The sequence below is a fragment of the Hyaena hyaena genome, unplaced genomic scaffold (genome assembly GCF_003009895.1).
Source record: "Hyaena hyaena isolate Hyena2069 unplaced genomic scaffold, ASM300989v1 scaffold_526, whole genome shotgun sequence".
Taxonomy (NCBI): Eukaryota; Metazoa; Chordata; class Mammalia; order Carnivora; family Hyaenidae; genus Hyaena; species Hyaena hyaena.
In genome coordinates this window covers 194,719-207,349 of record NW_024081160.1, presented here as the reverse complement: position 1 = coordinate 207,349, position 12,631 = coordinate 194,719, and positions in this window count along the sequence as shown.

Below are 12,631 nucleotides of genomic sequence, written 5' to 3'. Positions count from 1 at the left end.
GACTGTCCTTTCTCTTTTACTTCTCTCAGTCCTGTGTTTCTACCTCAGAAGTTACTGGGTTCTGGACTGTGTCCTCACTCCACATGAACACTGTGGGGGCCCCAGCCCTCACATCTCTCACTCGCACCACTGCACCAGCACCTCCTCAGCCCCATGACCAATGTGACTACCCATCTTCTCAAGTGGCTCCAAAGTTATCAGCCCTGAATCATCTCATCAAGCTCTGATTCTGAGCCCATTATGAAAATATTATCGGTAGTCTGTTAAAATAAAAACTCTTCCAGATAATGAAAAAGCACCTCACAGCTTAGTTCCTGTTTCCTTCATCACCCACCCACCTAGTCTAACTTATCCTCCATGACAGTTAGGATAGGGCTTCTCTTCCAGGAAGAGAGGACCCAAATTAAATGACTTTAAAAAGACAGCAATTTCTCTCACATATAAATGCCGCTAAACAGGTGATCTTGGACTGGTGGAACAAATCTGCCATCACTTTCCTTCATGGTTGATGCCTTATAGCCCAAGGGTTTGGTTCCAAGCCTCAAGGTCCAAGATGGCGGCCATAACCCCAGCCTTAATATCTGGCTTTTGCACAGTGGGGTGGTTGGGAAGCCATTGTTTTGGAGAGAAGGAGTGGTCTTCCTGAGAGTAGCATGAAAACCACTTCTTACGATATGAATGGGCACACATGGGTCAGGCAACAGGATTACAAAATAAATAGCAGGCTCTCTGCTCATGAGGGATCTCGCCCTATTGACAGAGAATTTGATAATTTGCAGAACAGAAGGACAAGTACTGAAAACTCACCAGAGAAGAAGTCACTCGCTTTGAAGCCATGTGGAGTGCGGGCTCCGTGATCTCAGGCACGTGAATTACGCCCTTTGTGACTGAGTTTTGACATCAGTAAAAGAATAATAATGAGAGCCCTCACTTTGTGGGGATGCCGTGGCCATGCTACCAAGCGCTTATCGAAGGAGTGTAAGTGAAAGTGTGTGGTGAGTTCTAGTAGCCTGCTTTTGGTTTCTGTCTGCTTTTCCCTGAATCCCAGACTCCTTCTCCTCCCCTGCATGTCATCCCTCTGGCCCCAGTCCTCCACACGGGGCAGCTGAATGCTGTCTTCAAAGGTCAGTGGGTCCTGTTCACTGAGTTCTAAACTTGTGAATATGAGCTTATATGTTAAAAGGAGCTTGGCAGGTGGGATTAAGTGAAAGATCTTGGGATACGGAGATTAGTTTGGATTCTCAGGTGGGCCCAACACAATCATGAGGCTCCTTGTCAAAGGGGGACAAGGAGGTCAGAAAACAAAGAAGGAGACAGTGACTGAGCAAGAGGTTGGAGTGAAGTGAAGAAGGGGTCATGCTACAGAGAATACAGACACCAAGGCTGAGCATTCAGGGAAATGATTTTCCCCCTCCAGCTTCTAGAAAAAAACAGCCTTACTGACACACTGCCTTTAGCCCAGGGATGCTGATTTCTGACTCGTGACCTCAGCCCTGTATTGTGTGTTGTTTTAAGCCACTAAGTTGTGGTAATTCATTGCAGCAGCCATGGACATCCTGACATGTATACTTCGTGAAGGCATGGCACTTGCAGGATATAAGCAAGCTCCTGAGGAAATGTATCGAAGTGCAGGTCTGGCAAAAGCTGTCTGTGTTCATCCTTCTGCCATGAGCTCCGGAGCCACAATGGTGGTAACAGGTGCTGTGGATCAGAAGTCACCGAGACGTGGCTTCCATCTTTGACAGATGCATGTCACGTCGTTGCCAGAAAATGAGAATAAAATGCACAAGTAAGCGCCACAATGAGGAAGCAGAAGTAGCCATGCAAGGAAAACACCATGCAGAGTGGGAAGTCATGTCTGCCCAGAATTGTAAGGAAAATTCTCTAAGAAGTGACCTAGCACTCAGCCTGGAGATGGGGATCACAGCCTTTGCTTACGTGAAAGGAAAAGCTACTCTGGCTAATAAGTGTGATAAAGAGAAGCTGGCATGTGGGAAGAGGGGGAGACAGCTCATAGAATGAACTGCCAGCTCAGAAAGGTGGTGAGCCAGGAGATGGCCAGAGGCTGGGCTCATTCATCTGCTGTGAAAGGAAAGTCAACAGAGTCACGTCAGGGCACCTGCCACTGGGGCGGTTCACCTCAGTGGGGGGACCCCGTCTGTCCCTGGTGCCAGATGCGGAACCGACACCTGGGAGAGACCCCAAGTCTGTCTGGGGCCCCACCTGCTGCCAGGGTAGCAGCCTCCCCAAGATTGATCATCATCCAAGTGGTAAACAGGTGGGGCTGAGCATCCCCCAAACCAGAATTAGGATAATATTCTCTGAAAAATGGAAGTGCTTGTTGGACGTAGAAAAAAAGGCAGTTTCCCACTGGGGTGCGATGGGAAGGATTTCTCCATACAGCCATGGTGGCTATTATTCCAGGAACTAAGACAGAGGAACAGATGGACAATGACAGGTGACAGGAAGGGAATGGTGAGGCCAGCTGGCCTGGAGCTAAGGCTGATGGGAGCTAAGGTTGAAATTGCGTATTGGAGCCAAAACGTGGTAAAGCATAGCAACGCCAGAAAAGAAGGTTTGACTTCATCTTGTAGACATTGGAGGCCTTTTAAGGTATCTGATAATCATTGGTCTTACGTTATTTCAGTAGGTGTTTGCAATATCACGTGAAGGCAGGAAGGATGGGTGAGAGCCACTGGTGAAGAGACTGTGACAATCATCTCGGAAAGAGGTACTGAAGTCCTAAAATAAGGTGATGGAGCACTAAAAATTAATCTCCTCAGTCAAGAGGAACTTATGCATTTTCTCCACCCAAATGATACACCTAATCTGTTGCTCTGATTCAGGGCTGGCTAAGCCTGCCACCTGGCCTTTGCACACCCAGAGCCATGCCTCTAGCAGCCTCCCCTGGATATGCTGACTTGGGTACATGGATGGAGATCCAGCCTCTCTTGTATGAGACCTCATCCACATAATATCAAAGCTTCTCCAACAAACATTAAAGGAAATCAGGAAATATTGGGGACAGGAAAAAATCATCAAACATCCTTCAAAAGCAGGATTGTGTGCTCTGAGGGTGAAGGAGTAAGACATTCGAGCAGGAGGGAGAGCAGATAAGAAAGAGGGAATCATGAAACACATTTAATTTGACAGTTCTTGGGATCCACTTGCTGTTTCTATTCACACCATAGCGGTGTGTCTCAATGTTCTTCTGAGCGCGCCTCCTTCCGGAATTCTCCATACGAATGCATTGTAGGAACAGCGGACACCAGGTTTCCCCACACCTTCCTGCCTGGCCGGCCGCCAACCACAGGGGCCAGGGAGACTCGTGGTCCGTCCCAGTCACTGGCAGACTCTCTCAGCCCCCAACCGTGTGCTTCCTGCCCTACATGTTTACATGAGAAAGGTGCTTAGCTTCATGGCAGCCATTTTGGATCCGTGACCGGGAGAGCCAGAGAATCATGGAGACGCTGACCACCAGTGACAGCCCTGTCACCATGGAAGAGTTAATACCATAGGGACCACATGCCATTAGCTTCTGGTGAGCTAAGCAACGTATCTTTAGGTTTCAGCCACTGTTTGTTGGGTAGGTGTTACCTGCAGCTGACTGCATCCTAATTGTCACGGTCCCAGCTGAAGAATGTTAAAAATGCATTGGCTTAGCACTTGAATCTGCACTGGCCCCTCCAGCCTCTGGAGGTTGTAAAAGATTATTGAAACAGTAAAGGATTGTCATTGACTGTGTCCTTCTTCACCATGACTTCAAAGAGAAAGGGAGATCATTTGTAGAATTAATAAACGAATCTTAAACTTTAATTTCCAACATCTTAATCAAAATCCTTTCTCCCCCTTGATTTCAAATAGTTACTCAAGTAAAATCTAATGTTTTAGCAAGCCAATGCAAAATTTATCAGTGGTTGGTTATTTATTAATATCCAGTTCTAAAATCCAGTTCTAAAAACCATATCACTAATCTGCTCACTCGTTGTGATATTGTCCTCGGATTTTTTTAATTCTTGAAATGAATTAATGAATTTACTCACAGTTGGCATGACCAAGATGATCTGTTTTAAAAAATCAGAAATAAGTAGTTAGGATACAGCTTTGGAAAGAACTGAGTTTTTTTTTTTTTTCTTTTTTAATTATTTACAAATCTCTATGCCTCTAAGTTATTTCAGGCTATTCATTAAAGGCCAGCTTAATGATGAGAGATGAAAACATAATTATTCTGTGAGAGAGAGACAGGCCATGAGCTGGGGAGACAGGGAGAGAGAGATTAGAAAATCGCAAGCAGGCTTCACCACTCTCCAAACTGAACCCAACATAGGGCTTGATCCCATGACCCCAGGATCATGACATGAGCCAAAATCAAGAATAGGACACTTAACCAACTGAGGCACCCAGGGGCCCCAAGAGATGAAAAGCTTATTTTTTTATCAAAAAAAAAACAACTTTTTAAGCTTATTTTTTTGAGATAGAGACAGAGAGTCTCTCTCTGTGAATGGAGAAGGGGCAGACAGAGGGAGAGAGAGAGAGAGAGAGAATCCCTAAACAGGCTCCACACTGTCCATGGAGAGCCCGATGTGGGACTCAAAACTCACGAAATCTTGAGATCAGGATGTAAGCTGAAACCAAGAGTCGGAAGTTTAGCCAACTGAGCCACCCAGAAGCCCCGAGATGAAAAATGTTAAAACAAGACACTGAGATTGATGAATCTTGTTTAGTACAATGTGGTTTTGCAAGCTTGGTGTGAATTTGCTGCGAATTCCATTGATCCAATATTCTATAGGTCAATACATAAGCTATTAGCTTCCATGCCTTTAAAAATTTCTTCTAGGTCTTGGCTTAAGTAAGTCATCATTCAAGAACTCCATCTGCCAGTATTTCTAAAACAGACTTGATTCCACAGGCCAGAAATGATAAATGGCAGAGCATGAGGTTACATTTGCTAACTGGTCTCCCCAAATTGCTGTATTTCTGTTCCCAGAACATCATTCTCAAAAAAAGGAAAAAACTTTTGCTTTTTCTCTCTTGCCTTCGATGTTATGTTAAAAGCCCCCCAGCTGGTGCAAATGGGTGGCCAGGACTGGACATCACCACCAGGTCCTGCACGTCAGGGGGGCTGGCCATCAGATATTGCCTAGGAAGAGCCAGGGGATGACAAATCAGGCTCAGAGACTTCCTCGATGTCACTTCTGTTAAGTCTGGCTTGCTGCACTATCAAAGGTCAGTGGCTATGAAAATGGACTTGAGATGGATCAGAAGCCCTCAGATGAAATGAATGGTGTTTCCCAATTAGAACTCAGCCGCAGAACTTGCTTTTCCAAAAAGGCAAAAGAAAAAAAAAAAAAAAGAGTGTTGTCATCTCAAATTTACAAACAGCAAGTTTCTTACATCTGGTTTAAATGAAAAAGAAATTTGTATTCATTTAGCGTTTGTAATATTTCTATGCACAATGTAAGACATATATGCATATATATTGACTCGTGCCAATATTAGCTGTGAGGATTCAATTGTATATGTGTGTAGTATACACACAGAATGTCCTAAAGACGATAGACATTTTAAAAGATTTATGTTATCACTATTCATCATCATCTGTGAACAGGGCATATTACTAAAGTGAATACACTTATATAGTTATTTGCAAAACGCCGAGAGAAAAAAATCATCATGTGGACATAAAAGTTATGATGTCACATAATGCCTTTCTGGTCTTGCCTTTGCCTATTTCCTACTGATTATTTTTCATTTTTTTAAATGTTTATTTATTTTTGAGAGAGAGAGAGAGCATGAACACTCATGTCAATAGGGGAGGGGCAGGGAGAGAGGGAGACACAGAATCCGAAGCAGGCTCCAGGCTCCCAGCTGTCAGCACAGAGCCTGACACAGGGCTTGAACCCACAAACTGTGAGATCATGACCTGAGCCAAAGTCGATTGGCTAACTGACTGAGCCACCCAGAAGCCTCAACTTCTGACTGACTATTAACCCTTGTACAGCCTCTATTCCCTGCAAGGAGCCCTCCTTACTGTCTCCTGAATGTGGGGAGTTCCTTCTTTAGGGAATATGCTGCTCCTGTCTCTCCCCCTCTGCTCCTCTCTGCTTGACAAGTACGCTGTAACTTTATTACCTGTTTTTCCCCCCTGACCCTGTGCAGGATCTCCCACGTACCCTTCCCCTGGGCCCTCCCACTGCTCTGCTTCTCTGTGCTTCCCTAGACTGTCAAGGTCAACAGTGCCTACACCATTGCTGCATCCTCACCCCCTGAGCTAGTACAGGACATGGGACCCACATTCCTGGCTGACTTGTGGAATGGATGAAAGAATTCACAACTATTGACAAAGGGGCACATTGCTCTTCCAGCAGAATGGGGTTTCCGTCACATGAGCTCTGGCCCTGGGAAGAAGAAGGGGCAGATGTACCAGCACTTTATTCTCTCAGCTTCTCATTAGATCAGAATACAATTGAGAGCCTAGCAACAAAACTAATTTTAAACCTGTTGTCGCAAGGTCTAAATTAGACCTCATCATTTCATCAGAGATGATCTCTGATAAATTTATTCCAAAGTGAAATCGCAACACTAAAACAAGGCTTCCGTATGGAAAGATCTGCATGTAACATTGCTGAGAAGCAGTTTTGGGCTCGAATGGGTTTATAACCATTTTTCTATTATTTTTAAGGGACCGAACGAAGCCCTCGGTACCATCTCTCATCGGTTTGAGTGCAGATTGGCTCAGATTTGATACAGCATTCAGATTTCTTTTTCTATTGAGATTCTATGGGAAAATCAAAACCAGATGGTTCTGTAAAGGTAGGAGAGTTCCAAAGAGCCATTTCTTCTAAGAGTATGTACACTAAGATTTATTATGACCCTGGTATTTTGAAAGCCAAATGACAGATAACTGAATTCTCTGGATAAAGTATTTCTTCCTAAATGTTCCTAGCTCACTATGCATTTCAGAACAAGCCTCATCTGTGAATTGATGATATGTGAAATTTAAACCGAAGAGAAACAGATGATTTTTATTTAGTATTTTAATAGCGCACATTAGCGGCTAGTGCCAGACATTGTTCCAGAAATTTCCATCTCTGGAGGACTTGGGCTCGCCATGGGGTGAGCAGTTTTTCTTTAAGTGGTTTCCATCTGACAGTTCCTGAGTGGTCAGCATCTGCTTTAATAATTGAGGCCGGCTTAAAATGTTGAAAAGCAGACACAGGTTCTTTAAAATTGAATCCAAAGAAGGAGCTATCAAGCTATTGACTTCCGTGAAAAGAAACAGAAAGAAAACAAATCGGGCACAGAATAAAGGAAAATAGCCCCTCACTGTGCTTAATGGCTAAGCTGGCTTTTCTAAGACTTCATAAAATAACGACTTGTAAGATTTCTCTCCCTTCCATTCTTGGTGACACAAACTCCCTGGATAGCACACCCTGACACGGCCAGATTACCTAGCAGGGGACATTGTCACCTTTGGTTCAAAGTCAGTAACCATCCTTATCCTGAAGGTGCACACCGAATACTTTTGTTTGAATTTCACACGATATGGGAAAGGGGGGTACATTTACCAAAATAATGGTGAGGGAGGGAAAAAACTTTTGGGGTTCTCTGTTTTATCTTTTTATTATTATTACTGCCACTGACAACAAATGGGAACATTGTGTTACACAGAAGGAAAAAGTTAACAACAGAAGAAAATGGGTACATAAAATCATACATATTTAACTTATTTCTTGGGGTTGTGGGTAGCTGTGCTCCATGTTAGTGTCCCAGAAACAGAAGGAAGGAGCAAATCTTGCCACCAACATCTAGTATATATCAGGACAAGTCATGACCACACGTGCATAATATTCTCAGGGTGGGATACACTCGTTTACTTATCCTCACTCTTTCTGCCCCGTCACAGGAGCATGAGGGATGATAAAGGTTACCACCCTAGAGTGAGGGGCCCAATAGTTGAGTTTCTGCCTCCCTTGTTACCCAGGTTTATGGCAGGTTATTACTGTGGGGGTTGTGTAATTGTATGTGGGGGGTCAGAGACAGAAAGTCTTGGGGTGAGTGTTATTTTTAATGTCGGGAAAACCTAATTAAAAACAAAATCTCCCACCAACCTACACAAAAACCCTCTTCATAAAGGTCATAGAAAGAAAAGTTTTATTACAGAATTAGTGTCAGGCCAGAACGTGATGTACATCATAGGATATCTGCTAAGAGGCTGCAAAGAAAGAATCTCACCATTTTATATCACCAAGCAGACACAACCAAGGACATATTTGTTCTCAAGAGAAACAATAATTAGTCCTCAAGTGGACAGTACCATTTGTCACACACAATTCATCCTAAATATACTTGATAATGGGGGTGGCTGGCTATGTTCGTTAACTGTAGAGGAAAAATAATTTATTCATTTCCTTCTGATAGGAGGCAGTTTTTGCCACTGGGGGTGAGGTGTTCACCAACTTGCTTTCTACCCCAGCTCTGAAACTGAGAGGTAGGCATGTCTCTTCCTAGATGATTGCATCCAAGAGATGGCTCCCAGGTCCTTAAGAAAGACAGTCCAGCTTCAGAGAGCTGGTAAGAAACCTACTTAGCTTCTAAAAAGATTCACATACTTTTCAAGAGACAGAGAAAGGACTTGCAGTTGCATGATTTCTTACGTAAATGATCTAAGAAAAGAGGGGGAGACATCTTATTTCCAACAAGGAGAATTAAACCACTTAATTTTCATTTCTATCACCCTTACTTTGAGAAAGGGGTAGGGACAATTCAACAAAGATAGTTCAAGGATGTTTCAAAGTTAGAATGGAATCAAATTTTTTTAATGTTTGTTTATTTTTGAGAGAGAGACATAGAGACAGAGAGACAGAAAGAGAGAGAGTGTCAACAGGGGCAAGGGGAGCAGAGAGAGAGGGAGACACAGACTCTGAAGCAGGCTCCAGGATCCGATGGGGGCTCAAACTTGTGAGCCTCGAAATCATGACCTGAGCAGAAGTCAGACACTTAATCGACTGAGCCACCCAGGCACCCCAGAACTAAATTTTTTAAAATATGTAGTATATTTAATAGTGTTTGCTCTCGTAGAAGTTTCAAAAATAGTGTATAATTTGTTTCCAGAGTCTAAAAATAAGTATAATGTGTAGCGCCAAAGTAGAGTAGGAACCTCAATGGTCTCATGCCATATTTGTTGGGGCCATTCTTTGAACCAGCCATTTGTATATGATCAATAGAATATTATACTATAAAATGAACACTTAAACCATACTTCTGTTAAGCAGATACAAAGCTAGCTGTAATTCTAGCTTGAAACCATGCAACAGAATTTAGGCTTAGGGTAAGTGTTTGGGTTCGGGTTAGGAGGTAGGGGGTAGGGGTTGGGGTAAGGGTTTGGGTTCAGGTTAGGGATTGGGGGTTAAGGGTTAGGGGTTAGGGTAAAGGTTTGGGTTCAGGTTAGGAGTTAGGAGTTGAGGGTTAGGGGTTAGGGTAAGAGTCTGGGTTTGGGTTAGGGGTTAAGGGTTAGGAGTTAAGGGTTAGGGGTTAGGGTGAGGGTTTGGGCTTGGGTTATGGTTACATAAACCTCCAAGTTTAGGTGATCCGTTAAAGTGTCTGAATAACAGAGAGCTCAGTAAGCTTCATGCCTACTCTTCCATTTTTATTGTGAATACTTATTCCCTCCTGGCCTTTTGAAATAAACCACTGGAAAGTTTGATTAATTATTCAGAAAGCCAGAGGTGCCCTTTGCCTGTTATCTTTATGAAATGCAAATTTGAGATTCAGAAAAACTAAATGGTGACTAGGCATAAAGTATGGAACAATGATTACCACTAATGGAGAGGCCTTAAAGTCAGGACATCCAGGAAGGATGGGGACGGGGAGGGGTTTTTCTTTTAAAATTAAACTTTCTCAATGCTGAGCCCCTTATGCAACTTTTTTTTTCTTTTGGTCTTCATTTGAAGGAATAATTTCTTAATCAATAGCACTTGCACGAAAGCAGCTTTGAGCTTTCGGAAGAGAACAGAACTATTTCAAAGCAGGGCCTGCTGCTCAGAAATACAATATTGCCTCATTAAAATGAGAATCTCCAGCTGGGCAGGCGTGATAGCCAAGGTCAGAAAAGAAGAGTCAGCATTCATTAAGATTTTCTCACTAAATACCCATTTTTAAATCATACTTTAAAAATCTTATCTAAATTATAAACCTATGATCATCTACTCTTTAAAAGATAAAGATTCACTTTATCTTGTCCGGGTCTGAAGTAGATGCCACTCCTTTTTTTTCTCTCCCAAAGGTGGGGTGGGTTTGGGTTTTCAGAACAGTGGGAAGTCGAGATTACACAGGGTCTAGGTAGAAACCTACAGAGTTCAACTTATATGTCATAACAAAGTTGTTTTTTTTTTAATTTTACATCTCAGTATAGGTAATTAAGAAAATTTCATGGAATAGAATTCACGTACTATAACTTTTGTTCTCTTTACCCTTCCATAAGCATATGTGTAACAGTCTATAACGAAAGATATTTTTTCCAGAATTAAAGTGCATTTTAAAATATAACTCTTATGCATGCACTTCTGTATCATTACAGATTAAATAGCCTTAAGAAAACAAAACATTTCCATGCTTATGTGCCAGAATAAATAATGACTAGAGTAGATACTATGCACCACCATCTGTTAATTCCAGTAAAGACGACACAAACACCACTTCCCTCCAAAATGCTTTGAAAAAAATCGTGATTACTTGTCAAAAACATACAAAATGCTTTAAAATGTGTCTGTTCCCTCAAAGCAATCAAAAAGTTCATGTTGAGTTGGATTTTGCTTCTCAGGAACTGAAGACAAATTCTATCATTTTATGCCTTAAGCCTTCGTAAAAATAAATAAATGTTTTCAAATGTCTTTGCCAACAGAAGGTAGAACAGTGCCTGGCATGAAGTAACTGTTCAGTTAAAGTGCAGACACACCTGAGGAAGTTAAGGCTTTACGGGACCTCTTTGCCGAGTGTGTGTGCAGAAAATGTTAGTATCCCAAGTGTTAGCTGTAGAGTTATCAGTGTTCTGGGCTGAAATACAAAATACAGATCAAATAAATATTGAATAAATGCCAGTCTCTAATGCTGAGAGGTTTAATATGTATTAATCAACTTTTCTAGTCTTCCTTCTGGCTATTGTGTTACTCATTAGCCTTTCTTCCTCCTGGAGAGTAGTAAGGGGAAAAAAATGAAAAATCTAATAATTTTTTTCTTCCCTTAGGGCTTTGGTAAAGTGTTTTTATGGTCACTGTACCCATAGAATAGAACACAACAGAAGGTTTTTTTCCCCTCTTAGGTCAATTTCCTTATTTATAATTTTGCTTTTTATTTATTTGCCATAATAGGTAATACATTTAGATGGACAAAATTGATAAGGTTTATGGGAAGCACTGAAAAATTTCTCTTCTACTCTTATCTGCCAGTCTTGACATTTCTCTCCCTGAAGACAACCTATGGTACTAATTTCTCATCCACCTTTCAACAATGTCCTCGAAAGATTTTTGGAAAGAGGTGGGTGTGATTGAGTGACTATTGAGTCACTAAGTGAGGCAGCATCACCTTCAGGAAAAGCTGGCCTCTGGGTCAGTGGTGCTAGAAAAAAAAAAAGGCTTTATTTCACAAATGAGAATGTTGATACCTACAGAATTGAAAAAAATACTCCTGTCCAATGCCCCAAAGGAGTGAGCATTTTCATGCCAGCATATGAATATAGGCCACCTGATTCCAAGTGTGAGGCTCTCTCTTACCATCACATGAAACTGAATGAAGTTGTTCTAAATTGATCAATATCTTAAACTTAATCACTATCAACACTTCTATCATTTACCATTACCGTGAGTTAGTTATCAAGGTCAATTAAGTAAAGGAAGTACAATTAAGTCTTTATTTTAAATGAAGCAATTTACTGGATAAGAAGATTCTGTGATAGCACATATATCCACCTATCCATGCTAAATGAATTTATTGTATGCTCAAACATCTCTATGAAGTCAGCAAAGAGAATAAGAAGCCAAACCTGCTATTTTAACATTAGATAAAAGAAGACACTGCTGTTTATGGGGCTTGCCAGTTACATGTCTATGTGGCCATTTCAAATGATAGTAATAATGGTCATGATGATAAAAAAGTATTTTCCCCAAATACAAACATTGATAACAAAGAAATATTTTAAAACACACACACACTTTTTTAAAGGATAAAAACAACTAGTGCTGTCACAAAACTTAATGAGACTGTAACTGGGAAAAATAAAAGAAATTTGAAGAAAATTATATGGCCTTAAGAAAATTATGAAGAAAAATCTTAGCTCAGAAGGTAACCCACAAGAAAACAAATTGCTGATATTTTATCCCTGGATGTGATCTAGAACACACCAACAGCACAAGGATGATTTCCTGGGAAGAATGCCTTTTCCTCTGCCTTGGGTTCCATAGAAAGACCTATAAAGCTGTTTGCCCAGGCTTCCTTCCTGCTACCACCATGCTCTCTGTAAGCTTGGCATCCTCAATACACTAATTCTTCCGGGCAGTTTCCATCCGTGTATGCTAAGAGTGGTGGAGATAAGTACTGATTGTACCAAAATAATCTCCTCCTGAACCAAAATCTT